Consider the following 25,635-nt stretch of genomic DNA (forward strand, 5'->3'; position numbering starts at 1 on the left):
ACAACACTGATTGTTATAAATTCTGTGCCTTATGATCCTGCCCGACAGCTACCCGATGGAGGGAGCAGTGCTCCAAAAGCCTGTGTTTCCAAATAAACCTTTTGGACTATAACCTGGTGTTGCATGATTGTTAACTTTATTCACTAGTGCACAGTACAGTGGAGTCAGTCTTGAGCTGAGGACATTTGAATCTCCTGGTTATTTTTCTTTTAAAAAAGGAAAAGGAAGATAATATTTCAGGTCAAGAGAACTATTCCCTGCAGTACACTGGCTGTGGCCTGGCCAGCACAGTCAGTCTGCTGAACTGAGGAGATTCTGCATCTCTTGGTTATATGTAGTTTTTATCCCATCCCCACACTACTGCCAAACAGCAGTTGTGCTAATTTTTTGGTTATATATTTTGAATTTTATTAAACAGCACAGTTTACAAACAATAAAAATTAACAACTACATACAGGAGCAGCAAAGCCAGACCCCAAACCCTACCGTTCAACCAGTTTTCAGGGAAGACAGGAGAAACCTCAAATCCCAATTTGTCGTCACAAAAGTAGCAGTAACAAATACATACAAGACAGCCCAATGAGATAAGAAACAGTGCATCTCTCCCTAACAACCAAAAACAGTTCCCTTCAAAATGTAGAGTCCATCCCCAGGAACAGAGTCCACTCCGCTATACAAAGTGCATTGTCAGAAATAGGGTCCACTCCAAACTTCAGAGTCCATTACCAAAAACAATCCACAACCAAGGGCATAGTCCAGTCCTGAAGGCAGCAAATGCACACCCCACCGCACACACACACACCAGTGTTCAGTCTCCATAGAGACCAGGCCCACTTTCAGGAACACAGTATGTTGTAAAGGTATAGTTAACTCAAAGGGGTTTAGTACACTCCCAAAGGCAGAGTCCACTTCTGAAGACCAGGATACAGCAAATATTCACATCCCAGCACACTCACACTCTCACCCAGCACTCAGGGCTATGCCTACCCACAGGAACAGCTCATCTGGAAAGATGCATTTTCTTACAAGGGCTCAGCCCAAACACCACAAAAGTGAAAACACATTCAAAAAACAAAGAAAACCAGAGTGCAATGGCTAAGCCCTGCCATCAAAAATCAACATTGTCCTTTTCTCAAAGTGAAAGAGAGAAGAGTAATACAGGCTGCAACCAAGTAGTGAAACAACAGTTCCCTAATAAAAACTGAAACACATTGACTGTGAAGATCAGGTAGTTTAAAAATCAGTCCTCAATAAATAAGAAATACCAGTTAACAAACTGGCTCTATAATTCAGCCAATTCAGGAATCAGGTATCCCCCCATTGAAAAAAGGCAGCAGTAACACACTGACTGTGGCCCAGCCAGCACAGTCTGCTGAACTGAGGAGATTTTGAACCTCCTGGTTGAATATTCTTTTTACTGTGGAGAGCAATTATCACCAATCTTGGTTGAAATAGTAATATTTATTGACAAAAATATTTCTATTGCTAAACAAGGTCCCTGTGATTTATGAAATGCATCAGTTTAACATGGAAAAGGTCACTGTTAATTTGAAAGAATCCAGTTGCATGAAAGTTCAATGCTGTCATAACCTCCACAGAAAAACACTGTATTTGAGCTGAACTTTGTCTATTGAGGTCAGCCTGAGCCTGATTATTAAGCAGATAAAAGTAAATCTTCTTAGAAATGGCCAACTAATTATGGGCATATAGCTTGGTTCCCAGGGCTTGAGTATTTTCTTTGTGTAGGTTGTTCAGCCTTTTGTATGCCAAGAGTACTTTTAATAGCAAACTTCAGCCACATGGCTAAAAGGGTCACTTTTAGCAACATTCTCAAGAAAGAAACAGCAAATACATTGTGCTGATTATTCATAAATTACAGAATCCATACAGTATGGAAGCAGGCCATTCAGCTCATTGTGTCCACATTGATACTCCAAAGAGAATCCCACCCAAGCTCATTCTCTTACTCTATTCCAGTATTTCTACATCTCTGGATAGTCCTGACAATTTAGCATGACCAGTCTAACTAACTGGCACACCAGGACACTGGGAGAGTGGACAAATTTCCTTGCCTGAGGATGGAATCAAGCCCAGGTCACCAGCACTGAGGGCAACAGTGCTTCTGGAATTTATCTTATTCCTTCAGTTTTACTTCAGCCTTCAACACTAGCAAAGCATCATATTTAAAATTAATTTATTTAAAAAATGAAAAATAATAAATGCTTCTCTTTCTATAATGTTACTCCAGGATTTTTAAAAACATTGATATATTAAAATGATATATTCACTGTGCATAATCCATAAAACAATTTAAAAATTAACCTAAAATATAACAAACAAAACTGTGGATACTGGAAATGTAAAACACAAAATATAAGTTGCTGGAGAAACTCAGTAGGTTTGGCAGTATCTGTGCAGAGAAAGCAGAATTAACGTTTTGGGTTCAATGATACTGAGTTTCTCTGGCAATTTCTGTTTTTGTTCAAGAATTAATCTCACCCTTTCTAATTAATTTTTAAAAAATACATAATCTCAATTATATTTGTTGTACATCAGTCAGGCAATACGTAGGCTGATTCCAACTTTCACCCATTGTTTACTGAAATAGGCCCAAATCTTAATGATAGATAGGTCTCAGTTGAAGACAGTTGCTGAATCGCACATGCACTTTGTCCTCTTCCAGACAGCTTGTGTTTTGAAAGGGTACTAGGTCTTGTCCACAAATGGTAGTGGATGCTAGATCAGGTGTTCGTTTCAAATCTGAGATAGGTTTTTTTTTGTTGAGCAAAGATATTAAGGGATACAAGCTAAAGGCAAGTACATTGTGTTAGATCACTAATCAGCCATAATCTCATTAAATAGTGGGATAAGTTTGAGGGGCTGAATAATCTATTCCTTATGTTCTTTTGAGGCAACCGATGACCTTGGGTTTGAATTGACAGCTTCCAGGGGAGGGCTGGACATATTGTGGTCTCCAGGAGCTAATTTAAAATTCAAAAGACAGTTGAGCTCAGCCTGTAACCTCAGATCTGCCAAAGTAATAAGTACATATAAAAAACACAATGATATGACAATATGATTATTATTTGCATAGAACCAGGAGTGCATCTCCTCCTCCCTCTGCACTCTCCCTCCACCACACAATCATGGTTAGATGTTTGTCGTAGTTGACAATAAATTCCTTTAAATGAGTACCACAGCTGGTGGGTGGGATATGAAGGTCCACAGTTGACAGTCTCCTGTTAAACATATTGGCCCACTTCCCTTTTCATTGACTTCAGTTTTACATCACTGCCAAAATTGGACGACCCCCTAGTGTGTGTTTGTTTGTCAATAGGAAGGCTTTGAAATTATACATTAATGAAGAAATAAAAAGGAATAAACAGTGGGGAGTTTTGTTTTAATGCCAAGATCATTCACTTCATCCTGATATCCAGCCATTTAATGGCATGTGTTCCACTGTAGATGTAAAACGGAACTTTATGAGAGAGTTTAAGCAAGCTTTTATAAGCTTTCAAATAATCGATATCACCAATTTAAAATAGTCTTCCTGAAACCATTGTGCTGTGCAAGATGAAAAATTGACAATTGATTCTCATTTTTGGCAAGTTCTTTACAGAATTGTGGTGGCCATTCAATCTATTATATCTGTACTGTTATTCTGCAAAAACAATTCACCTTGTGCAACTCCCCAACATGCATCCATAGCCTGAGAAGTATTTCCTTTACAGATAATAATCTAGTTCCCTTTGGATTTAGATCTGCCTCCATCAATAAGGCAGTGGATTCAAGATGTATAGTTTTTGTCAGATCACCATTCTTTCTTTTGACGATGTCCCTAAATCTTCAGTTCTGAATGCTTTCAGCATTGGTGCAGGTTTTCCCTATCTATGCCCATGTTTTTAGTAATATTTCCAACAAACCTCACTAAAACCTCATGATAATCAGATGAGAACAATGTATACTTGCTACGGTACACTTGCTATTGCTCTAAATGAGTTTAATTTCCAAAATCCCAGGATGAACAGAGAATCAGTATCAAGCCATTCATCCCTTGAACCAATTTTGCCTTTCAATTGTCATGAAGATATAAAAAAGTCAACCATTGATTTTCAAATTCCATTGTTTAATATCATTATCAGGGACTTCCATGGATGGGAATTCTTTTACAAAATGACAAAATGCTAACTTAAAATGACCATAGCAATCACCTACGCATGCAGGTTAACTGAGACTCATAGAAACAATATGGAAGAAGCAAAATAATCTAAACTGAGATTTACATTTCATCAAAAGACAATGAAGCTGTTCAAGCCAGTCAGGCATGAAAAGATCTCATCTCCCATTTTGATTTAGACATGAATGATAGATTTATAGAGTTATAGAGATGTATGGCATGGAAACAGATCCTTTGGTCCAACTCATTCATGCTGACCAGATATCTTAAACTAATCGAGTCCCATTTACCAACATTTGGCCTATATCCCTCTAAACCCTTCCTATTCATATAACCATCCAGATGCCTTTTAAATATTGTAATTGTACCAGCCTCCACCATTTCCTCTGGTAGTTCAGTCCATACATGCACCACCTTCTGCATGAAAAAATTGCCCCTTAGGTCCCTTTTAAATCTTTTCCCCCTCACTGTAAACATATGGTCTCTAGTTTTGAAACCCCTGCCCCTTACTGAAGTCCATATAGATCACATCCACTGCCCTGCCGTCATCAATCTCTTCACTACTTCTTCAAAAAACTCAATCAATTTTGTGAGACATAATTTCCCAAGTACAAAGCCAAATTGACTATCCCTAATCAGTCCTTGCCCTTTCCAATTTTATGTTAGTCCTGTCCCTCTGGATTCCCTGCAACAACTTGCCTACCAGTGATGTTGGGCTCACTGGTCTGTAGTTCCAACTTTTCTTTACCACCCTTCTTAAACAGTGGTAGCAAGTTAGCCAACCTCCAGTCTTTGAGTATCTCGCCTGTGGCTATTGATGATACAAATACCTCAGCAAGAGGCTCAGCAATCACTTCCCTAGCTTCACACAGAGTTCTAGGGTATGCCTGATCAGGTCCTGGGGATTTATCCACCTTTATGCATTTTAAGATGACCAGCACTCCTCCTCTTTAATATGGACATATTTCAAAATGTCACTATTTATTTCCCGACGTTCTCTATCTTTCATAACCTTCTCCATAGTAAACATTGATGCAAAGTACTTATTTAGTATCTCCCCCATCTCCTGCACTTCATACATAGGCCATGTTCCTAATCTTTAAGCGGTGTTATTCTCTCCTCACATAGCCTATTGTCCTTAATGTATTTGTAAATCACTTTGGATTCTCCTTAGAGGAAGTGGTGGATGCAGGCACAGTTACAACATTAAAAAGACACTTAGCTAAATACATAATAGAAAAGGTTTGGAGGGATATGGCTAAGAGCAGGCAGTTGGAACTAGTTTAATTTGGGAATATGTTTACTATGGACTGCTTTCTGTGTTGTATGACTTTATGACAGCATCATCATTGGACTCATCATAAATTGCTCTAAATTTTTGGATGGAAGTTTTCCAGTTTGTGATAAATATGTCAAAAAGTCAATCTAAAAGGTCCTTCAAGGTTCATTATGGAAAATCCATGAGATGTTATGTTGAGTCATTGAGAAGGAAGGTGCAGTTGAATGTCAGCTCTATATTGTATCATTAACACCATCATTTCCTAGCTGCCTCCCATTCTGAAAAAGGATCACTAGACCCAAAGCATTAATTTTCTTTTCTTCTCCACAGATGCTGTCAGATCTGCTGAGTTACTTCAGCAATTTCTTTTTTTTGCTCCAGATTTCGAGAATCTGCAGTTCTTTATTTTACATTGCATGCATGGGAGTGAGATGTTGACCTCAGTGAGAGATTTCAAAGCCAGTTTCCTGTTCTGAGTTGCTACTGATTGAGCATTATGTACAGAGGCCTATCATAACAGCCTGGGATTTGGTTTCTTAGAAAGACAACAACCTTGAGCTCACAGTGAAGTTTTTCATATGTTAGAAATGTAAGAAATCATCAGCACTTATCAAGCTTTGAGGCAGTGAACTTAAATGTAGAAATATATAAAGCAGCTTGCATTTCAAGAAGTCTCGTTGGCAGAATAGAGAGATAGATTTATTTTTAAGGAAATGGCTGAGGAAAATCCTTCCTTGGCTTTTCAAGGAGGAAAAGTGCCCAGAATTAAACAGGAAATCAGTACACTAAAACTTAAAGGATAATGGAAATATTCATTGATGATTCAAGATACCAGTTAAACACGTGTGGCCTCAGGTTAAAACATAAAAAAATTTCCTAAGGGCTTTAAATTGTGTATTGCTTTTATCTTCCTTCCTTATAACAGAAGACAACCCTCTTTAACTTTGTACCCGTGTGTATGTATGCTTGACGTTGCATCTTTATTATTATTGCTCACATTTTGATTAGAAAGAAGTATTACTCAAGACAGACAGACAGACGGACAGGCAAGAAATACAGTAGAGGGTTATGGACCATTTGCAAGCAGAAGGTATTATTTTAGATTGGAGATATAGTTGACACAGACATAGTGAGCCAAAGAGTCTGTTCCTATACTATATTATTCTATACTCTAACCTTGTGATAAACATAATATAAAGATTTGCTGCAACCGGTTAGAGAGGTGCACTGTCATTTCAGTTATGGCTGATTTTATGTCAACCCCATTTATGAACCTTTGACTGCAATCTCTTGATTGTCATAACCAAACAAAAAATCTGTTCATCTCAATGTTGAAGGTGAAAACAACCTCAGCATCAACAGCCTACATGAGAAAGCTCTAGATTTCCACTGCTATGTGAATGAAAAAAAAAATTGGTTTTTGCTTTCTTGACTGAATGAGCTGGCTCTAGTTTTAAGAAACTGCTGTCTATTCCCACAGAGTAAACAATTTGCCTGCATTCAATCTGTAACAGGCATTTATCATTTTAAAGACTTTTGTTAAAAACTCAAACTCAAGGAAATACAACTACAGTTATGTACCCTCATAACTGAACACTTTCAGTCATAGCATCATGCTGATCAATGTACACTGAACTCCTCAAAAACCAATATAGTTTCCCTGAGATGCAGTGTCCAAAACTGAATACGATATTCCTAGAGGCATCTGCTATGGCCACTGCTGAAGCACATCTTCCTCTTCTTTGTATTATATCCTTCTTAAAATAAAGGCCAACATTCTATTAACCTACTGTGATTACATCTCTATTTGTGCACTAGCATTTAATGATTTGTGTACATGAATGTTTTTGCATCTCCATCATCCTTATCATCTGTACATTAATGGAAATGATTAAAACATGAAAGGAATTTTGATTTGGAGAGTTTTAAAGAGGAACATTAAATTCTTGAATATATTAAACACAAACTTAAAATCTAAACAAAGATATAATGTTATTAATGTTCACCTTCAACTGCTCAACTTGTATAAGAAAGATGCAGAAGCAGGAGATATGGCAACTTGCCCTAGTTTTGAAGCCCTACCAGACAGTTAAATCAACAAAACTGGATATTGAATGAAATATCCAGTGGACAGACGTGATCTCATCTATTTTTACATTCTCAAATTTCAGCCCAGCTTTCCGACATGTACTGAATTTCAGCAAAAATCAGCTGGGAGCCAATGTTGAGGAGTTTCATGGAATATTTCTTTTTTCGTAGAGTCTATTGGGCCCTACATCTCTCAGAGTTCATTGAGTCATACAGCACAGAATCAGACTCTTCAGTCCAACTCATCCAGACTGACCAGGTTTCCCAACTAAAGTGGTCCCATCTGCCTGCACTTGGAACCCTTTCCTATCCATGTACCGTCCAAATGTCTTTTAAGTATTGTAAATGTACATGCATAATAATCATAACCCATGACCCATCATCATGTATGGAAGGAGCTGCCAGAGGAAATGGTGGAGGCTGCTACAATTACATTTAAAGACATCTGGATGGGTATATAAATAGGAAGAGTTTAGAGGGATACGGGCTGAGACATGGCAAATGGGACTAGATTAATTTAGGATATCTGGTCAGCATGGACAAGTTGGACTGAAGGGTCTGTTTCAATGCTGTACATCCCTCTGATTCTATCTCAGTCACTGATAGAGATTATAAAAACCTGTGTCTCGAGTTATGGTCCTTTTGGCACTCACTAATACCAGCCTGATAACCTGTAAATGACATGTTTGGACCCACTCTGTTTTCTGTCCTTAATCATTCCTCATACTATGTCCCATTTCCCCATCACCACCTGGGCTCACTAACAAGCATTGGCTCCTGGTTCAACAACATCTGCATTTGATAATTCTGCATCTTTGCACGTGCAAGTCCCTCTGTAGCCTCACCCCATCTCCCTTCAAACATTTCCATTCCTTCACCAGTCAACTGTTTTAATTTTCTTCACTGCACATGTCCAGTGCACTGCAGGGAACAGAGAATGATTTGTGGGAAGCCAGCAATGTTGACAAGGCTCACTGCCCAGGCTGTAGCGCTGACCACATGAAATGGTGTAAACTGGCACAAATTACATTAATAACAGGCTTGATACATTTGGGGGTTGAGGATTGAGAGATACCAACTAAGAAATCCCTCTCTACAAAAATCAAGACAAGGCAAGTCAGAGATGCTGTGTGCCATCAGAGGGAGCACAACTGACTGAATGCTAATTGAGTGAGAGTGGTGCAGGCTTCTCCAATGCATGGGATTGTGCCAGACCCTGCATGAAAAGCAGCCCGGCAGCAGCTTTACAATGAACGGTGTTGATGAGATCCAAAATGCAGCTTTGAAGTGGTGAACTGCATCAAAAGTGAGTCAGAGGTGTGTCATGATGACGTGGTGAGGTCGCTTGGTATCTGATGCCAATCATTGCTTGGAACCTTTTTTTTGACCTTTGCTTTGAGTGACATTTAGTTACTCAAACAAAATACAACAAGAAAATGAAGTGTACACCAAGGTGTCTTATACTTTACCATGGTTAGAGCTGAGGTTGTGCAACTTGGTCTTTTGAAGTGATTAGAAGCAACTGGACATTAACTTGTTTTCTTTGCCTTTAGATTAGATATTCAAACAGAGGTAGGTTCATTTGATCAAGATTTGGTATGCTATATCAATCCTGGAGAATTATGGCACAACAGGAATTATATATCAGGACGACTCCATCCCTGGATAAATATGCTACACTTGTTGTGAATTCTGGATGTGTAAAATTTAAATGCATGAAATGAATGTTTATATTATTGGATGAGAGCAGGACTTAAAGGAAAAGATAACAAATATAATTACTATCTCTGAATGATTCTTTATGTTTTTTGGGGTTCACGTTTGAATCTATTATTTCAGTTGGCAAAAAAATTGGCATTTTTGTTCTGAATTGTTTTAGGGGATGTATGATTGCCAACAGAAATCCCTTAATACTTAATGTTTTCTGGAAAGAGAAAAATGAAAAAGAAGAATGAAAAGCATCAGTGATATTCTAAGGAAAGACAATGAGCTTCTCTCTTTAAATAACATATGAAGTCAGAGGTTGGATAGATTAAGATTTTCCAGGAATATTGCCACATACTAAGTCAAAAGAGTGTATGTTCACTTTGAGATAGAATGTGTTTTCTGAACTTTAAGAGTAAAGAACAGAACAGCTAGGAGATGGGTTGTTCCAAAATAGATACATGTAACAAATGACTGTTCAATGAATGCCTGAGTTTTGGTTGCTGTTTTGACAACAATTTGACTTTAACTAATTAATTTAAATTATGCCCAGGATACCAAAACCCAACTGAATTTTAAATTATTGTATTGATAACATTGGACCAATGAGAGGGTATGATGTTGCGGATATAAAGCCAGGGCATTTTGAAAATTGGGCGAAAGTGAAGACTGAAGATACTGGAGATTAGAGTCGAGAGTGTAGTGCTAGAAACGCACAGCAGGTCAGGCAGCATCCAAGGAGCAGGAAAATTGATATATTGGGCAAAAGCCCTTTTTTGCTTGAAACGTTGATTTTCCTGCTCCTCAGATGCTGCCTGACCTGTTGTGTATTTTGAAAATTGATCAGAGCAACTGTAACTGACCAATTTACAGCAGAGCAACTGTTGTAAAACCTGAGAGATAACTACCCGTCTAACATCTTGCTCTCAAAGAAATAAGATGGCCCCTTCTACCAAATGGTACTTTTTCCTGTAGAAACAGTAAAAAGTAAGAAGACAACCCTGGGACATCAGCAGATGGGAGGTTGAAAACAGTGTAGAAGAGACAGACTGTGTGGACTTGAGACTAAGTGAATGTAATGTTTAATAGTTGTGTTATTGGAGCAGCATTTTTGTAGAGTTGGGGGTCAGATATTAATTAGTTAAGAAAAAGGGGACTTGGATCTGTTTATGGTTTTTGTTTAGTGTTCTGTTAGGAAAATAAATTGCATTTTTCTTTAATTGGGGAAATTAAGAGTTCACTTTCACTCACTCACACTTCGAACAGGTTACAAGGCAAGATAAGCTTTACTGGGTGTTTGGTTTTAATTAACAGAGGAGTTTGGCCTCTATGTTATAACACAACAAGTACACCTACATTCTACAATTAACCTATGCTTAAGATTGGCGGTTTGGTGGCGGTTTAGCTCATTGGTGGATTTTGTGTTTTAACTCCCCTTCCTCCCAATCCACCATAACGTTCATTGACATCATTGGACAATATGCTACTCTATTAATTAATGCATCATCAGCTTGACCAGGCATTTTCTGCTCAACTGACTGGTACACCGCAAACAGAATTACAAAACAGGGTGACCTGAAATCATAGAATTATAGAATCCTTACAGTGTGGAAACAGACCATTTGGCCCAACAAGTCCACACTGACCCTCCAAAGAGTAACCCACCCAGACCCATTCCCCTACTCTGTTACTCTACGTTTACCCCTGACTAATGCACTTATATATCCCTGAACACCATGGGTAATTTAGCATGCCCAATTCACCTAATCTGCACATCTTTGGATAGTCGGAAGCAACCAGGGCACCCAAAGGAAACCCACGCAGACACAGGGAGAATGTGCAGACTCCACACAGACAGTCACCCAAGGCTGGAATCAAACCTGGGTCCCTGGTGCCGTGAGGCAGCAGTGCTAAACACTGAGCCACCGTGCCACAAAAACCACAAAAACTCAGCAGATCTGGTAGCACCTGAGTAGAAAGAAACAATTTTAACATTTAGATTCTAACGTAACTTTTCATCAGAGCCACCATTGTATAATGCTCACCAGCTGTTGGCAATGCCCCACCCACGAGCAGTCTTAAAGTTATCACATAGTGCTCACAGATTTTCCCCAGGCATGGATATTCACCTTGCCTTTGGGCCAATTAATCTCTCTCCAGAAATGACACCTAAATATCATACCAATCCAATAACCTGTCTTCATACTAAGGATACAAGTGTTGCACTATAGTAGATTGACCTGTCCAGAGGCAAAATAGTGGGTGAGAAGAATTTTAGATGGGCATGTTAAGTATTCATACTGCCATGTCCTTCAAATCATTTGATCCCTCTAATGCTTCTCTTGTTAAGTAATGTAATAACTATGGCACTATAATTTGTGTAGATTTGATAATTGCAATTTAAGACATATCTTTGGCATTACTTAACAGAAGTATTCTCATAAACGAAAAGAAAAGCTACTTAAATACAGTGGGTTAATTTAAATATGAAAGCATGGCCTTTTTTTATTCTTCAACAAGAAATAATTAAACCCCAGGTTAAAAGATGTAATTAAATAATGAAGATAAAATAAGTGATTCTTACATGTGCTATTTTGGAAAGGTGTAGGCTGATCTTTTGTAGAAGGAACAATAAGAAGAGTGGCATCTATTATGAAAAAACATTGGATTGTTTTCATTGTTTGAATAATTAGATGGCAAGCAGTATGCTTCAACACAGGTTTGCTTATTTTCCAGATGGTGGATTCTTTTATATCTGTTATGAGCAGTTACATGTTTGCTAGGATCTATCAAGTTTCTAGGTGTATGTAGTGTTCAACCTACAAATATGCCAATGACACCTGTTTGGGAATGGGAAAAGGAGCCCAGATGTATGTGGTTGACAGGCTCTGCACATTGATCTTGGTGGATGATGTCCTGCTCCTGCTGGAGCTGTCAAACCCTGTGAAACTCAACCAGATCAAAGAGCGCTTCACTGAATCGTGGTAAAGTTATTTCACTCTTGATTCTGCTGGTTTTAGGTGTTACCCACTTCAATATATTGTGTGTCTCTTGTCAAAAAGTGAACAGGTGTGACTGAATGATAGAATGAAGACAGATTCACCACTTTTAGTCACTTCTATAAATCATTTTTAAACAAACCTTATTCTAATTAATGCTTACTGATTTTAATTTCTGCTGTGAATCCATTTTAGTGTTTCTTGTGTTTCAGGAGTAGACAGTTTACAACAGGGGAGGAAGGGTTTGGGTGGGTGAAGAGGTGCCTGCTGTTAGACTGCTCAGCCGTTATGAGGAGGGAATCCTGTGTCTCACAGGGACTGAACCCTTCTGGAAACTGAGACATGCACATCCCATAAACCTATTAAATACCTTTCTTCATTCCATTGCAACTCTTACAGTAACCCCGCTGTTTTGACGTGTGACTGTGCTAATTGACAAGATAAAGAAAGTAAAGGCATGGATGCTGCAGCAGACATCTAGGTATAGAGTGAGTGAGTGTTGAGAGAGAAGAAGTGGATAGCTCTGAGATACAGTCTGTGATATGGGTGTTTGCATGTGTGCACAAAGTGTCCTTGCTGCAGCCTTTCACAGCTAGCTGCTGGAGCATTTAGAAATGTATGTCTGTGATTCCTAAGCAACTGGTAAGTGCAGCTGTCCCATGATGCTCATAACATTTTGACGAATGTTGGATACCAATGTCCAATGATGAGGCATGTGTGCAGATAGTGGTCATGGTTCACGCCTTGAGATGCTTTTTGATGCAGAGCAACATGGAGACTACAGTTTACCTGGTACTGCTCTAATATCCATGTCGAAAGTTATTGACTTTCAGCTTATTTGGTTTGTCGAATTGAACTGAATTGAATTTATTGTCACGTGAACTGAGGCACAGTGAAAAGTTTTTTGTCTTGCAAGTAATACAGGCAGATCACATAGTTAAGTAGCATAAATAAATAATACATAAACAGCAGCAAAAATAAAAACACAGGTACAGGCGAATGTTAAGGATTTGTGAGCCAAATCAGTATTCTAACAACAGTATGTAGAAACTGTTTTGAAACTGGCTGGTGCATTTATTCAGGTTTCTGTATCTTCTCCCCATTGGTAGAGGCTGTAGAAAAACATTGCCAGGCTAAGATAAATCTTTCAGAATGCTGGCGGTTTTTCCTTGACAGCGGGCTGGTAGATGGATTCTATAGATGGGAGGTTGGCCTTTGTGATTGTCCAGGTCAAGTTCACCATTCTCTGTAACCATCGCTGATCTTGAATGGTAAAGTTGCCATACCTGGTAGTGACACATCCAGACAGAATGCTCTCGATGGGGCACCTATAAAAGTTGGCAAGGATATTCACCATTATGCCAAATTTTTTCAGCTGCCTGAGGAAGAAGAGACATTGTTGGGCATTGGTAACCAGTGCATCCACATGAAGAGTTGAAGAATTCTTGTTGTGGATGACCACTCCCAGGAGTTTGACATTCTCCATTTGTTCCAACTCTGTGCTGTTAATGTGTAGGGGGGCATGAATAACATCCCATCAATGTTTTGTAAGATGTAAAGCTGATTATTAATGAGTTGGGCTGTAGATCAAGTGTTTACCAAGCTATAAGCCCCCTTCATTAGCAAGTCAATCAGTGAGAAATTTGTTCACATCCCAGCAAATGCACAAAACATGCAGCAAGGTGTCTTAACATGGAGATCAGTCGTCCAGATGTTTTGTCCAATTCTGCACAAATCCTGCCATGTCTCTCAGGCCACTTTAGCTTCTGCCCATAGTTTCTAGTTTTTCTGTGCCCAATCCAGAAAGAAACAGGTGATTATGATTTGTTTTGCAATTAGGAGAAAAGCATTAGATGGAATGACCACATCAAAGTTAACAATCAAAGAGCTAAAAAATCTTCAATAAAAAGAGAACCAAAATTGGACCTGCTGAGTTTCTCTAGCAATTTCTGTTTCAATAGAAATACACCACGTTCAAATACCAATTCACATTCCAATTAAACATCCATATTCATTAATTAGAATTCATGTCATTTAAACTGAAGCTGACAGAATCCAAATACTACATGAGCAGATGCAGAGAAAAGAGCCCATTATATGACATTTTTAGATGGAGACTGAGCACACAGAGTTGGTGAGCTGCTGAGTATATTTATCCCCATGCAAGCTTTGCCAAAATATTTGCTAAACCACCAGAAGACTGATTTGTACAAATGATTTGGATTTGAATATAGGAGGTATGGTTAGTAAGTTTGCAGATGACACCAAAATTGGAGGTGTAGTGGACAGTGAAGAAGGTTACTTCATAATAGAACAGGAACTGAATCAGATGGGCCAATGGGCCAAGAAGTGGCAATTAGAGTTTAATTTAGATAAATGTGAGGTGCTCCTTTTTGGAAAGACAAATCAGGGCAGGACTTATACATTTAATGGTGAGGTTCTGGAGAGTGTTGCTGAACAAAGAGACCTTGGGGTGCAGGTTCATAGCTCCTTGAAAGTGAAGTCACAGGTAGGCATCATAGTGAACAAGGCATTGGTATGCGTTCCTTTATTAGTCAGTGCATTGAGTATAGGAGTTGAGAGGTCATTCTGCAGCTGTAAAGGATATAGGTTTGGCCACCATTGGAATACTGTATGGACTTCTGGTCTCCCTGCTATAGGAAGGACGTTGTGAAATTTGAAAGGGTTCAGAAAAGATATATAAAGTCGTTGCCAGGGTTGGAGGGCTTGAGCTGAAGTGATAGGCTGAATAGATTGGGGCTATTTTCCCAGGAGCATCAGAGGCTCAGGGGTGACGTTATTGAGGGGCAGGGATAGGGTGAAAGATAAGGTCTTTTCCTCAGGGTGGGAAAGCCCAGAACTTGAGAGCATAGGTTTAAGGTGGGAGGGGAAAGATTTCAAAGGGATCTAAGGGGTACTTTTTTCAAGCAGAGAGCGATGCATATATGAATGCGCTGCCAGAGGAAGTGCTAGAGGTCGGTACAATTACAACATTTAAAAGGTATCTGGATGGGTATATGAATAGGAAGGATTTAGAGGGATATGGGCTAAATGCTGGCAAATGGGACTAGATTTTCTAGCATATCTGGTTGGCATGGATGAGTTGGACTGAAGGATTGGTATCCATGCAGTATACCTCTATAACTCTATGATACAGCTTAAGACTGGACCTGATCGACAATGAGCCCCAGTAGATGTGAGCTTTGTGCAGAAGACCATCATGGACTGTCAAGATCATGATTCTAGCATTTGATTTTCCATTGTTGGTGTGCTCGGTCAGTAGTTGGGTTGGAATGCAGACATTTTGTCACCTTGCTAGGTAACATCATCAGTGTGACTCCTATGATTTACATTTTGGGGCTGAACTGCAGCTTCTATTCTTTTCCTTTGTGTTCCCTTTAGCTGGCTGTCAATAAAAGGTCATATTTGGACCAAATTAATTGTTTATTGGTATGTGATAGTCCCATAGGGGACAATGGCAAGGTGTGAGCATCCAGTGGGTATTGGAGAAAGAATGGCATTTTTTTTGCCATTCCTCACTGGGGTAGCACAATAGAACCTATGTCCCACCATTCCCTGAGTTGCTACAAAAGGTTTTAAAAAAATATCCAAGTGCTCAATTTACCTGCCTGATGGGCTGAGGTTAACCATGGGTCAAGTTTCTCTACATAACTCAAATTCCTATTTGTTGTAGATAAATAGATTTCAAACACAGAGAAACAACTTTGAACTGTCAGTGTATAATTCAACATGCAAACAGTCTTTCCCCTTTCTAAACCCCTGTACGCACACTAACTGACAGGTAAATAAAGCTTTGGTGTTATGAATGGAGGAGAAAAAAATCACTGGGAAAACAATTCAATAGCACCAGTCCTCAGGGTTCTACTGAGGAATTCCTTTCGATTCCCAAGTCCCTCAGTTCTTTGATCATTTTCTTCAGGTTCTTCCACTTTATCACAGGAGCACAAAGTGGCTAGTTCACAATTTATAAATTTTCTGTCTTATTGGTTTAATAGCAACTGGTGGGAGAAACTACTGACTTTCTTTATCTTCAGGCATTTTACTGGAGAAACAGCGATGTCACCTCCCTTTCCAGAGGTCTCAGGACATCCCTCCATACTATTCATATCCACAAGCTGTTCAGCTACTCAGAAACCAATTGGTATACATAACCGATCACAATTTCACAAAACAATCAGATACTTGTTGCCAGCTAATTTTATATCATACACTTGTCCGACAGTCAGGTTGTCTCCTGGTACACTGCCCCTTATAGCTTGCAAAGCAACATAGAGTCATAGAAATGTCCAGCACAGAAACAGATCTTTCGGTCTCTTCCATGCCAACCAGATATCCTAAACTAATCGAGTCCCACTTGCCAGCGCCCGGTTCACATCCCTCCAAACCTTTTCTATTCATATACTCATCCAGGTGCCTTTTAAAAGTTGCAATTGCTCTAGTCTCCACCACTTTCTCTAGCAGAACATGAGCCACAAGAGGTTTGAGTAACTTGCTTTCTAAAAGTACAGCAATTTCTTTCTCAGCACTCAGTAAAGCAGTCCTTTACCTAATTCAGTACACAATTAAAAATAAAGAAAAACATATAGATTTATATTTACAGTTTAAAAAGGGTGTTTGAATGTGTGGCCAAGTAAACTGAGTGGCCAGCAGGCTACAAGGGTAAGAGAATGGGTTGTACATGTGAGGGAGTGTCAGCCATGTTGTCTCTAAGCTGGGAACAGCATGGCTCCACAGCTAATGTGTCATTAGGTTGTTGGTGAGGGACAATGGTGGATAGCCAACATGTGTTTGGGTGCACAACGATCTTTTAAAGATGGTGTGGCACAAGGGATGCTAGACTTTTGGCAGATCTCTGCAAAATGTTTCTATGCAGTAAGATTGGGCACTGTATGATTCTGGAACTCTGCCTCAAAAGGCAATAAAAGCAGGATCATTCAATACCTTTAAGCCGAGGTAGATAGCTTTATTTTTTGGTAAGGAAATCAAAGGGTATTGGAAATAGTTGGGAATGTGGAATTTGAAACACAAACAGATCAAACCTGATCTTATTGAATGACAGAGCTGAAAAATATGTTGCTGGAAAAGCGCAGCAGGTCAGGCAGCATCCAAAGAGCAGGACAATCGACGTTTCAGGCATGAACCCTTCTTCAGGAATCTTCTCCTGCTCCTTGGATGCTGCCTGACCTGCTGTGCTTTTCCAGCAATACATTTTTCAGCTCGGATCTCCAGCATCTGCAGTCCTCACTTTCTCCTTTTTGAATGACAGAACAGGTTTGATGAGCAGAATCACCTACTTCTGCTTTGTTTTGTGTGTTCATATCTTTCACATTCATAGGCTTTGTTATGAGCTCCTCTGTCTGGAGATACCTGTATTCTGAGTTTATAGGATAGTTCATTAGCACTGGCCTCTGTGTCATTCTTAGACAATAATGAATTGTCACCAATTTTCTGAGGATAATTCATTTGAAATTTTGCAAGTATTTTGGACAGTGTGATGCTATCGTTGCTTTCCACAAGAATGACAGTATAGAACATATTTGCCATTCGTCATTTTATTGTGTACAATGTCAGATTTAGGGTTGTTAATCACTTAATGTGCAGGGCGACCTCCATATCCACGGAATCGGCTTCCGCGGTTTCAGTTATCCGCGGGCCGGAATTATTACATGGAACATTCAAGAACCAGGAGCCAGGGGGAGGTAAATTTCCCATTTGAATGAATGGATTTGCTACTATCCATGGTTTCGGGCTTCTGCAGTGGTCTTGGAACATAACCCCCGTGGATACATGGGGGAACTACTGTATATGTTCCAGGTTTGAAACCAGATAGTCTTGTAGCTCAAGGGAATTCCTTGTTTGAAATTTGTTTGGTTTGGTGCATGGCTCTTTGTAGCTGCCTCACACACCCACTGAGAAAGGGTTACTGGACGCAAAACATTAACTTACTTTCTCTCCACAGATGCTGCCAGTCTTGCTGATTTTCTCCAGCAATTTCTCACCTGACATGTAACCTCAACCTTCTTGATTAGACCATAATATTTGGAGTAGAATTAGACCATTCTCCCCATCAAGTCTGTTCTGTGGAGAGAAAAGTGAAAGTTCAGGAAGAAAAGGCTGACAAACTAATTCACGACTACTCCAAATTTGAGAATATATCTCTGAGGCAGTAAACTCTTTAAGTCATACCTCTCCCAGTTCACTAAACTGAATGAAGAGCTGGAAGAGAAAGAAAAGAAATAGAGTAAACTACCAGTTCTGCACCATGAATCCAATAAAAAGATTGCCACTTCACATGAATTTCTGGACTAACTTGCATATAAAACAGATGTGACTCAACAGAAACATCAGGTTGGATTCAAAGTAATGCCAGAGAGAATAACAGAAGTTCTTAATTAGGTAGAGATGCACAGCAACATAACACGAAACTGCAAACCACTCGTGAGACAGATCTTTCATGTCAAAATGCCAGCAGAAATGGTGTACAAAAGAACACGAGGACATGGGGGAACCAAACACTAAGGAAGCAAGTGGAGTAATTTGAGGATTCCAAGAAACAACGAGAGAAAAAAAACGTTGAATACAAGTCGTTCTGTTCTAACACACACTTTCATTTATGAAAATTTGCTGTAATGCAATGGACAAATTAGGGACACAGTTTCTAAAGCGCAAACTTCTAAAACATGTGTTGGCTGTAATGCGATTCCAACACTTTAAGCGTTGTTTATAAAGAGTGATTTTTCGATAGTGCGGAGTTGCATAAGAACCCTATCATCACATTATAGAAGAGCTCCCTGGATCCTGGGTAATGACAGGAGAGCAGGTTTTAAAGGAGAAAATGTGCTCAACCAACTGAAGGTTAAAATTGAATAGAATTAAAGGATCTGAGTGAACAAAATGGCAAAACGCCAAGAAGATTTGAAGTACCTGAAATAGCTTGAGAAATGAGATCAGTCACTGGTAAATCTGGAAAACATAGCTATAGTGTGTCATGATGAGCACAGTTGGAGTGATTGAAATGGGGTCAGCCACGTGGACCTCATAGAATATGAGTTCCCTGATTGACCTAGATTAACAGCCCCAATCGGGTACCCTGGCTGACAGATAAAAACAGTAATGTCATACATCCAGACACTCTGAGGGCTGGCTCCGAGGAAGCTGAATTAGTATCCAGGACACTATATGTAAATAAAGGATGACTTGGTGATGGGATACCAGCTTTTGTAGAGTTATTTCAACATTCTGAGGAAGCAATTGCAATTTAAAGTCTGGTTGAAGATTTGTAGCTCGGGTGTCCGTTGTTGTGGTTCTGTTCGCCGAGCTGGAAGTTTTTGCTGCAAACGTTTCGTTCCCTGGCTAGGGAACATCATCAGTGCTATTGGAGCCTCCTGTGAAGCGCTGCTTTAATGTTTCTTCCGGTGTTTATAGTGGTTTGTTCTTGCCGCTTCCGGGTGTCAGTTTCAGCTGTAGTAGTTTGTACGTGGGGTCCAGGTCGATGTGTCTGTTGATGGATGTTCTTGCCGCTTCCGGGTGTCAGTTTCAGCTGTAGTAGTTTGTACGTGGGGTCCAGGTCGATGTGTCTGTTGATGGATGTTCTTGCCGCTTCCGGGTGTCAGTTTCAGCTGTAGTGATTTGTATATGGGGTCCAGGTCCATGTGTCTGTTAATGGAGTTTGTGGATGAATGTCATGCCTCTAGGAATTCCCTGGCTGTTCTCTGTCTGGCTTGTCCTATGATGGTAGTGTTTTCCCAGTCAAATTCATGTTCCTGGTTGTCTGAGTGTATGGCTACTAGGGATAGCTGGTCGTGTCGTTTTGTGGCTAGCTGATGTTCATGGATGTGGATTGTTAGCTGTCTTCCTGTTTGTCCTATATAGTGTTTTGTGCAGTCCTTGCATGGTATTTTGTAAACCATGTTAGTTTGGCTCGTGCTGGCTATTGGGTCCTTTGTTCTAGTGAGTTGTTGTCTGAGTGTGGAAGTTGGGACCCAATAGCCAGCACGAGCCAAACTAACATGGTTTACAAAATACCATGCAAGGACTGCACAAAACACTATATAGGACAACAGGAAGACAGCTAACAATCCACATCCATGAACATCAGCTAGCCACAAAACGACACGACCAGCTATCCCTAGTAGCCATACACTCAGACAACCAGGAACATGAATTTGACTGGGAAAACACTACCATCATAGGACAAGCCAGACAGAGAACAGCCAGGGAATTCCTAGAGGCATGGCATTCATCCACAAACTCCATTAACAGACACATAGACCTGGACACCATATACAAACCACTACAGCTGAAACTGACACCCGGAAGCGGCAAGAACATCCATCAACAGACACATCGACCTGGACCCCACATACAAACTACTACAGCTGAAACTGACACCCGGAAGCGGCAAGAACAAACCACTATAAATACCGGAAGAAACATCAAAGCAGCGCTTCACAGGAGGCTCCAATAGCACTGATGATGTTCCCTAGCCAGGGAACGAAACGTTTGCAGCAAAAACTTCCAGCTTGGCGAACAGAACCACAACAGCAATTGCAATGCATGAGAAAATAAAAACTTAACACAAAAGGAAGGACAGAATGTGTCACTGGCAATGGTGGCAACTTTCAGATAAAACCACTATCAAAAGATATGGATGTACCAGCAAATTGTTGATATATTATCAAGACACATTGCAATTATAAGTGGTTAAACATTATTTTGGAAATGATGGTAATGCTGTACACTTGTCTTTAAAAGAGTTCACCTTTAAGGACTCCATGGAATGTGTGTACAGCATATGGTGCTGAACCATGTCGAGCAGTTAGTCAGCTCTAAGTTTGCAAGCGATGTTCTCAGAAATCAACTGTTTTGCTGAATTGTTTGCTTCACACATCATAATAACGCACAAGTTTATCTATGGAGTTAATCCATCCCTGATAAAAGATTGATCATTTGACCATTATCATTAATATGACAAGATTGACAAAAGTCAACATGTCAAACTAGTGTAATATTCAGCAATTATTGTGTCTGACTAAAATGACATGTCAGTATTATGTGTAATATTCAATTTGTCAGTAATGAAGGTCATTCTTTGATTTTGTTTCAGACACTGCTCAGTAATATGCTTCTAGTACTTGCAGGTTAGTTTATCTTTTTCCAAACATTTCAGTCTATTCAACAGACCCATATTCTCTCTTCAATACAAACTGTCAGTTTTCTTTCAAATATAATGGTATTCCATACAGAACAACTTCCATCAACATGATTACTTCAGAAACAAGTGTCACACAACAAGTCAGATTGAAGTGTATTATATCTGGAATAATCTATGAGAAACTCTGCATTTTTATATTTGTGCCCATCCATTTCTTGTCATTGCTTTTTACACAGCAAGAAAATATTTTAGCATTTGAAATCAACATTTGCATTTTTATGCAGATATAATTAAGTTTAATGATCCTTTCTGAAATTTTCTCATTGACATAAGTATGATAATCGGCTCTGTAAGCACCAGTTGATTCAAGAACCCATTGTTCATCATTTTCTCATTCAGTAGATAAGAAAATATCTGAATGAAATTGTTTGTTATGGTGATTGTTTAAATCTTCAATCTGTGCATTAAGTCAGCATCCTGGAGTTCTGCAGTTATATCAGTTATTCTACATGAAATTTAATTCCATTGTTTTAGGAGAGAAATGTTTTAAAAGCACATTCACTATCTTAGATATAATTCTTATGGTTATCTCTCCCGTTGTTAAAAAGAACTAAATTTAAAAAGACCCAAATGTAAGATTTTGGGGGTCACTTAAACTGTAAGAATTATCTCAATTATAATTATAAACTGAATTTGGAGAGTCAGTATAAACTTTACTAATCCTGATTAGCTCTCAGAATTATTTTGGATGCAAATATATTATTATACGTTTTACAGAATATATTAACATTATCATAACAAATTCAAAAGAAATGATACTTAACAAAAGCTTTTTTTCATGAATTCACTTTGAAGTGTCAATTTGAGACACTGGTTAACTGAGCACAGGTCCTTGTTATGTTTTGCTGTCTGACATTCTCCTTCTACCTTCGGACTTCTTTTCTTGTGTACAAAACAATAAGAAGTAACTCATCCTAGCCACCACCTCTTGTGAATGATCAATGGCATCCTGAACTCTAATTGGTTACCGACGCATGAACAATACATGAGCAGTTTATAATCAATCTTGGATTGGCTTGACAATTCAACCTATTTCCTTAAGTTTTTCTTTAAAAGTAATTGCTATCTTAATTATATAATTTTCTACTGTCCCCCGATTCATTGTCTGACATGTTAATCACTGGAACAGCAGGTCCTTCTTACTGTACCAACCCCATAGATCTTTACCAAGATAAGGTAGTACCTGTCGCTTCCTATATGTACCTGTTTAGAGTATATACTGTCATGTACTGTCCTACTATTTCAAATGTCCTTATTGATACGTTTAAAAGTCTCAAGAATACCAAACTCACAAGAGGGTTTTATTCTAAAGTAATATAGATGTGTGCATATTGTATATCTATTCAAGGCTACTGCGTAGGTAGAATATAGAGCATAGAAAAATACAGCACAGAACAGGCCCTTCAGCCCACGATGTTGTGTTAAGGTTAATCCTAATGTAAAATAAAATAACCCCTCAATTCATGTGCATGTCCAACAGTCGCTTAAATGTCCCTAATGACTCTGCTTTCACCATCACCGCTGGCAATGCATTCCATGCATTCACAGCTCTCTGTGTAAAGAACCTACCTCTGGTGTCGCCTCTATACCTTTCCCCTAATATCTTAAAACCATGACCCCTCATGCCAGTTAATCCTGCCCTGGGGAAAAGTCTCTGGTTATTGACTCTATTCATGCCTCGCATTACCTTGTATACCTTGATCAGGTCACCTCTCTTCCTCCGTCTTTCGAGAGAGAAAAGTCTGAGCTTAGTCAACCTCTCTTCATAACACAAGCCTTCCAGTCCAGGTAGCATCCTGGTAAACCTTCGTTGCACCTTCTCTAAAGCCTCTGTATCTCTCCTATAGAAGGGCAACCACAACTGGACACAATATTCCAATTGTGGTCACACCAGGGACTTGCAGAGCTGTAGCAAAACCTCACGGCTCTTCAACTCGATCCCCTTGTTAATGAAAGCCAAAACACCATATGCTTTCTTAACAGGGATCTATGTACTTGAGCACCAAGATTCCTCTGTTCCTCCACACTGCCAAGAGTTCTGTCTTAAATCCTATACTCAGCATTCAAGTTTGAGCTTCCAAAATGCATCACTTTGCATTTATCCAGGTTGAACTCCATCTGCCATTTCTCAACCCAGCTCTGCATCCTGTCTGTATCGTGCTGCAGCCTGCAATAGCCATCCAGAATATCAACAGCACCTCCAACCATTGTGTGATCTGCAACTTTACTAACCCCCCTCTCAACCTCCTCATCCAAATCATTTATAAAAACTACAAAGAGCAGAGGTCCAAGAACAAAACCCTGTGGGACACCACTCAACACTGACCTCCAGGTAGAATACTTTCCATCTACAACCACTCTCTGCCTTCCGTCAGCCAGCCAATTCTGAATCCAGATAGCTAAATCTCCCTGTTTCCCATAACCCCTGACTATATGAATGAGCCTACTATGGGGAATCTTATCAAATGCCTTGCTGAAGTCCATATACACCACATCCAGTGCTCTACATTCATTGACTTGTCTTGACACCCCCTCTCAGAACTCAATAAGATTAGTGAGGCATGTTCTGCCTCTCACAAAGCCGTGCTGACTGCCTTTATTCACACTATGCTTTTCCAAATAGTCAGAAATCCTATCCCTCAGAATTTTTTCCAAAACCTTGCTGACCACAGATGCCAGCCTGACTGGTCTGTAATTGCCAGGTATTTCCCTATTACCCTTCTTGAAAAGAGGAACAACATTCGCCTCCCTCCGATCCTCCGGTACGACTCCCGTGGAGAGTGAGGAAGCAAAGATCTACCCCAACAGCTTAGCAGCCTCCTTTCTTACTTCCCGGAGCAGCCTAGGATAACTCTGGTCTGGCCCTGGGGACTTATCAATCTTAATGTTTACCAAAATTTCCAGTACATCAACTTCAACAATCTTGATCTGTTCAAGCCTGTGCCCCACCTCCTCAAATTTCTCATTCACAACAAGGTCCCTTTCCTTAGTGAAAACCGAAGCAAAGGCTCATTTAGGGCCTCCCCGATCTGCTCAGACTCCACACACAAGTTCCCTATGCTATCCCTGATCAGCCCTACCTTCTCCCTGATCATTCTTATTTCTCACGTATGCATATAATGCCTTTGGGTTCTCCCTAATCCTTCCTGCCAAGTATTTTTCGTGCCCCTTCCTGGCTCTCCTCAGTCCATTTCTGAGCTCCTTTCTAGCAAGCCTATTACCCTCTAAAGCTGTGCTAGATCCTTGCTTCCTCGACCTTATGTAAGCTGCCTTCTTCCTTTTGATGAGAAGTTCCTCTGTTCTCGTCTTCCAAGGCTCCTTAATCTTACCCCTTCTTACCGGTCTCAGAGGAACAGATTCATGCATCACTCGCAACAACTGCCCCTTAAACAGTCTCCACGTGTCTGCTCTGCCCTTTCTGTGGAACAATTACTCCCAGTCTGTACTTCCTAACTCCTGTCTGATAGCGTCATAATTTTCTTTTCCCCAATTAAATAGCTCCTTTCTCTCTCCATGGCTATGGTAAATGTGAAGCAGTTGTGGTCTCTGCCACCAAAGTGTTCTCCCACTGCGAGATCTGACACCTGTTCTGGCTCATTGCAGAGCACCAAATCCAAAATGGGCTCTCGCCTCGTCGGTCTGTCTACATACTGAGTAAGGAAACCCTCCTGAACACACCTGACAAAAACAGCTCCATCCAAACCATCTGCATTCAGGAGGTTCCAGTCAATATTGGGAAAGTTGAAAACACCCACAACAACAACCCTGCTACATCTGCATTTTTCAAGAATCTGCCTGCCTATGAGTTCTTCAATCTCTCTACTGCTATTAGGGGGTATGTAGAAAACCCCTAATGAGATGGCTGCTCCCTTGCTATTCCTAACTTCCATCCATACTCACTCAGTAGACAAACCTTCCTCAACAACCTTCGTTTCTAAAGCTGTGATGCACTCTCTGGCTAGCAATGCTACACCCCCTCCTCTTTTTCCACCCTCCCTGTTCTTTTTAAAGGTTCTAAACCCTGGAGCATTTAGCAACCATTCCTGCCCCTGTGAAACCCACATCTCCGTTTAGGCCACAACATCATAGTCCCAAGTACTGATATTATGTCATAAAACTAAATCATTTTAAAATATAGCTGTATCCATAAATA

This window comes from Hemiscyllium ocellatum, chromosome 23, assembly GCF_020745735.1.
Source record: "Hemiscyllium ocellatum isolate sHemOce1 chromosome 23, sHemOce1.pat.X.cur, whole genome shotgun sequence".
NCBI lineage: Eukaryota > Metazoa > Chordata > Chondrichthyes > Orectolobiformes > Hemiscylliidae > Hemiscyllium > Hemiscyllium ocellatum.